This window comes from Prinia subflava, chromosome 6 (assembly GCF_021018805.1).
Source record: "Prinia subflava isolate CZ2003 ecotype Zambia chromosome 6, Cam_Psub_1.2, whole genome shotgun sequence".
Classification (NCBI taxonomy): domain Eukaryota; kingdom Metazoa; phylum Chordata; class Aves; order Passeriformes; family Cisticolidae; genus Prinia; species Prinia subflava.
Window position 1 is genome coordinate 16028525 of NC_086252.1, and position 6175 is coordinate 16034699.

Sequence of the window (6175 nt, forward strand, 5' to 3'; positions counted from 1 at the left end):
CAAAGGAATTATCTCATCATGACAGAGAACATGAAAATCATCAAGCTTTTTTTGGTTGGTATTTGGAGGGCTGATAGTGGTGATTGTTCCACCTTCTCCCAACTCCTGGCTGCATGCTTTCGACAAGCAGTTCACACAATGATGTGTTCCAACACATCAGCTACTTGCTTTCCAGTTTCACTTAAAATAAGAAAATTTTGATTCCGTGAGTGCCTCTTTCACATGCAGTGGAGACGAAGGGAGCTTCTAATATTGTGGGCTCATGAAAAGAGACACCAGGACCTTAAAACCAGTGAGTGATTTTTGGAAAAAAGGAATACACAGGCAGTTCTAGCAGGAGTGAATCAAAGCAGTCTGTGACATAGACTGCCAGGGCCCTGTGCTGATGGGAAGTCAGCCTCTCGTCCATTATCTGTTATTAAAGGGAATAGCTGAGAAAGTAAATCGGAGATCACATCATAGTTCTTTTCTTTGCCTTATAACAGCAAAGATGAAGAGTGACGCCATTCTCCTCAAACAGCTGAGTGTCCTGGCCACAGCTTCTGGAAATCTTGAATGCTTGGCTTCTCTGATCTTTGGCACTTACCCTGCAGCTCATGGCTCTGGTGCAGCCAGCCCACAGGCAGGGCTGCCTTGGCGTGGCAGACAACCTGGAGCCACATATAAGCTGATCTCTGTGAAGTATGGACAGGTACTGTAAGAGGAAAAAATCAAATTGTAACAGCAGAGTTTGACTGATTTTCTTATTTCTGTGTACTGTTAAGAAGGCATGATACTTGGTCTGCATATACTGCTGATAGAGGGATTTTTTCCCCTATTTCCTGGGACTGATCTTCTTATTTCTAGTAGCATTAAAATAAGTAAACAAACAAAATGTTTCTGCTGTGTTGAAACTCAATTTTCAGAGTTAAACCTTGGAATAACAGGACTGACTAGAATCCCTTTAGAGGATAAAGAAGCCAAAAAATTAACACCACCACTTCCCAGGAGAAATGCATTTCTTCTTGGCACTGATTGAAAGTATAGAGGGTAAGTCTGAAGCTCCAAAAAATCTCTCTGTAGGCCTTGTAAGGAATTGAGAGCTGCTGCCAAGCATTTCTGCAGTTCCCACAGAGACTTCATACCAGGAGGACAACAAGAGACCAAAGAAAAGCTCAGTAGAGTTTGTCACACCTGGAACAGCTGAATGTAGGTTTATAATAGAAATATTCAGACTGCTAAGAAACTTTCAGATTGATTTTTAAAAAAAGCATGCAAACTTCACACTGAGTGTCTTTCTTTGGTTTCCTTTTTTAAATGTATTTTTTATGTACTGAAAATAATTTTTAATATTCTCAAGATATGGCTGAGTTAGAAAAACTCTTTGAGCTTTTTAATTAGGTCAAATCTGATTTTGTAATTAATTGTATTTTCAAAGAGTCCTCCCATACTGCCATTGATCTGCCCAATGCCTTCTCCTGGAGATACAGCCTTGGCTGCGAGAAGAAGCCTTGTGACACAGGTCAGCCTCGTGTTCTGACATGGCCTTTCCTTGATCTCCTGATGAAGGAAAAATAGAGTGGACAAAAATGTCATCGAACTTCTGCATAAAGGAATTTCCTTTCCTTCACTAACCCGGGAATAAAGGAAACAGGAAAGAGGGGAACTGGAAAGAATTGCACCCCTAAAATCTGTATGTCTCTGGTGAGCAGGATCCTTGCAACCCCACTGCAGCTGTCACACCTCTCTGCAGCTGTGCTCCTCTCACAGTCATTCCTCTTGAAAAGAAAATCAGTAATCTGTATATTAGAAATCCTGACTTCAACAATCTCTGATTCTTTCTGAAGCTCCATGCTACCTTGAAATAGGTATAGGAATAGGAAAGTAGGAATAAAAGTGTAACTCTGTTGAGTCACAGTAGGGATAATTCATTTATTCTCCATCTCAGAGTAAAGGAAGTAATGCAGATAGATGGATTTCCTTGTGGCCAGCTGCTGTTATTTTAAGATGAGTGCAGTTAAACCTGCATACAGTTTTTTTCCCTTTAACACTATAGCTTTAAGTTGTAGAAGTTCTGTATATCTGTAAAACTGAGTCAACTAAAGCTATGTTTCAAATATACTGCATGTGCATGAATTATTTAATTAGGAGAGCCAACATTGCTTCCCTAAAAACAGACTAATGAGAAATATGTCATTAAAAGAAAAAGATACTTTTCCGGAGTACTTTGCTGATTACTATCCTAAAGTAATTAATTACTTCAGAATTTATTGTTATAAGTCAATAAAATTGTTTTCCACTGAACCTGAGACATTTAAAAACAGAGTATATGATAAAATCTTACTTGTGAAAAAACATATTAACAACCTACCCTGAAATTATATTTATCATGATGTAACAAAAATACTAGTGATTCTTTTTTATAGGCGAATACTTTATATTTAATTAGAGCCCATAAGCTAAATTGGAAAGAAAAAAAAAAGCCAAACATGCAAAACTTTAAATCTGAAATTATTTACTTAATCTAGAACCAAGTTACACTAGGCTAAGATCTGTGCACAGTGGAGATGAATATACCATAAGGCAGTTAGAAAATATTTCTGCTTCATAGCAACAAAATTCTGTTGCAAATGTTCTGCTGAATGAAATTATTGCAGTTTGAAAAAATAGGTGGAAACCCAAAGCACCTTGCGCTGGAGAACCAATTAGATGTAAGATCAAAGAACCTCTCAAACTGGATTATGACTGACTTTCTACAGAAATTCCAAACATAACTCAGAGTTGACAATGGAAGGAGACCACAGTCTAAAGCAAGTTGATCATGTTGGATTTCACCCTGGACTGGGACTTCCCCTAGAGCCCTAGAAAGCTGCAGAATGGTGGAAATGGTCCCACATGGATTGCAAAGGACAGTTGCCCACAACAGATCCCATCTAGCACAGCACATCAGCAGAAATACCCTTGGGAAGCAACCTGTGACCCCTGGCCAAGTCCTGGCCCGCTCCTGCGGGAAGCAAGTCGGTGCTTGTCTGCCTCAGCTGTGGCCTTTTGAACCATCCCAAGCCCTTGGTGGCAATTCCCGCCCCTTGTCTTCTTGTCCAGCTAATAAGTGAGTCAAAGAGGGAGTAAATGGATATACACCTCTCAATATGTATGCTGTATGCCTGTTCAGGATCATTAGCCAGCATGTAATTACGCCTGATCTCACATCACTCCTGAACTTGATCCATTAAGAAAACTTTTATTCTCTGAGACAGCAATAACTTGACCCTAAATGAACTGAATGGGAAATTGCCTAGTGATTGATTTTTCAATTCAATTATTTTTCCTTCAGAAGTTAAATTTAAATGTGGCACTTTACAGTCGACAGAATCTAGGTCAAATAGATGGGATATTAATAATAACCCATTCTGTGTGAAATCTAGGGGTTATACTTAGCAGTAAATTCAGTTTGTGGAATTCTCTGAAGACTGAATTTTATGTAAGCAGCCATCTCATACAAGACAAAGGCACAGGCCAGAGTTTTCAGTACTGACCTGGGAGCCCTTTCTCCTTGGTGTGCTCCCCTCCTCTCTACCAATTCTGGGCATCACAGGTGTGGGAAGTAGAGGGTTTCTAGATCAAGGCTCTCCTTAGCCTTGTTTAATCAGATTTCTTTCTATCCTCATAGAGATTGACTGAAAAAGACATTGCTATTCGCCTTGCATAAGAAGAACTGCAAATGAAGACATGGTGTTGCTCCCCTCAAATCCCAGAGGGAAGCAGCATCATGTGCTGGCCCAGACAGAGGCCAGCTGAGTTAAAAGGTGTTGGACAGCATCCAGTCCAACTAAACTGCCTGAAAAAGGAAAAATCCAAAAACTATACCTTGCAGGGATGAGAAATCAATTAAAATGTTATATGAACTGAAACAAAATAACAAAAACTTGTAAATACGTAATTTGGTCACTGGAGCCGATTTGCTTGTCTGAAAGATACTAAGAACTTTATGGTGCTGGTCTTTCCTTACTGCAGTGTTCTTCCTGTAAATTGCTAGAGGATGATATCTAGGAAAGCGGTGGCCATCCCACCTTGGCTCCCCGCTGGCTGGGCTTGCCTTGCTCCTGAGCAGACAGCAGGTCCCACAGTGCCCTCCTGCCTGTGTGAGGTGAGGGCAAGTTCATTCCTTTGTATCGGGTGTCAAATTAGCACCACTTCATCCAAGCTGCTGGTCCAGAAAAGAAGGAATGCCCTACACAGTAAATCAATGTTGATGTGGAGAGCTGGCCAAGTGATGGCCCACAGAAACGGGCAGGTAGACTGTGATACCTAGAAATAGTGTTGAATTTTTTTGGTTGAAAAAACAAAAATTTGGAGAGGGAGAGATAGAGAACAAAGATGAAGAGCTACATTTGCTTGGGAAAAAAATTGTTTCATAACCTACCAGGAAGAGAGGAAGGAAGTATACACATTGTAAATGAAACCCTGGAATGAATGAGTGTGTCCTACCTGATGTCTTTGCAATTTCTTTTTCATCCCGTAGATCTTGTGTAAGTGGGAGTTTCAATGGCTGGCTGAAAAGCCTTTAAGGCCAGACACAAGAAGAATGACTTCTTCTAGGCTTGCTTATGAGGACTGTAAATCCAGGCAGACTTTGGAATAACTCCTAGCGGAACCAAAGGTAGGCTGGTGTCACCCACCACGGTGCAAACATCCAATGCGTGTGGTTTGCATTCTGTTGCTGTGAGGCAAAGCCCAGCTAAACAAAGAAATCAGCAGTGTGCCCCCTTGCTACTGTGTCAGTTTATTGGCAGCTAATGACACCCCCGTACACCCTCCCACGAACACCGCCGCCGTCCCAAATCCCTCAGGACGCGCCAGCCGCGCTGCTGCTGAGCCTTTTGATGACACCTGGTGGCAAAATCGGAATAACGCACCAGAAATGGAATAAGGTATGGGTGAGAGCCATGCCACTGAAACTAAAGGGAAATTAAATCCGTGGGGAGCTAATGTGAACTAGAGGCTGGCAGCTAAAAGTGGAAAATAATATGCTAGGAATGAAATGGAGAAGTTTAATAACATTACTTCAGGAGGCAAACCCAGCTCTGATAAATGTGTTACTTATCTGTATGAAGCAGTCCTTAAGGAGGAGCCATAACCAGCTCTATGGGGTCAGTTACTGCCGGCTTAAAAAGAGCTGTAAACAGCAACAAGAGAGGATTAATTAGTTTAGTTCAGTGAAGTTGTCTCCTTGGATACCATTCAAGTGACTTCCACCGTTGTTCATGTGAAGTAACCAGGAATGTAAGAGTGAGGGTAGTAAATACCTGTGTTCCTGATAAACATTTGTCATGTGAATTTGATGTGGAATAATCTCTTTTCAGAGGATACATTTTGGGTTTGCTTCTAAACACCTTGTAGCAGGCAGGGCAGCCCTCCCCAGCATCGTCTGGAACCTGCCAAAAGGCCAGGGAAGAAGCCACAGGTGCCTTCTATGAGCTGTGGGCAGGCTGTTTAAGGGTGTTAGATTTATGTCTTTTACTGCCAAGGTGGATCTGTGGGGCTGTTAAAGTGAAACACCAGGTACAAGCCCTGAGAAAGCCCTTTCACTTTTGTTCCATTTCTCAAACATGCTCCTCCTGCACCTTGCTGATGATTTACTGAGAGAAGTCTGTCATCGCTGTCACAGACCTTCAAAATACTCCAGATTTCTACCCTGTGTCACACAATTATTCCATTCTCTTACACTGCTTTCAGCTGTTCTGTGGTGTGTGTTTATTGCTATCTTCCCTTTCCCTTATGGAAACAGCCCTGAAATGACCAGAGGAGCTTCAGTTCAGCTTCTAGTTGCCATGTGATGTCTGGTGTGGACTGGGAGATGGGTGCACAGCACAGGGGGCTGTGACAACCCTGCTGCTCATATTCTCCTGCTCCTCTCCTGCTTCTGTCGCAGTGAGTGCTCTGGGGCTGCCTTCAGCCTGCCACAGTTACTGCTGAGGACAAAGCCAAATTACCAGTTTGAGATTGCTCAGTCAATTGAACATTCATTAAAAAAAATGCCGTAACTTACACTTCACAGAGAAGCAGTGAAATGAAATAGTTGGGTTTCTCTTTGTTTTAAATCTCTGAAAATTTCCCAGCTAGTCAATTATCTGAAGGCACCAGCCTAATGATTTGTACATGATGGCAGACATAGCTCCATTTTCCTATCAGAATG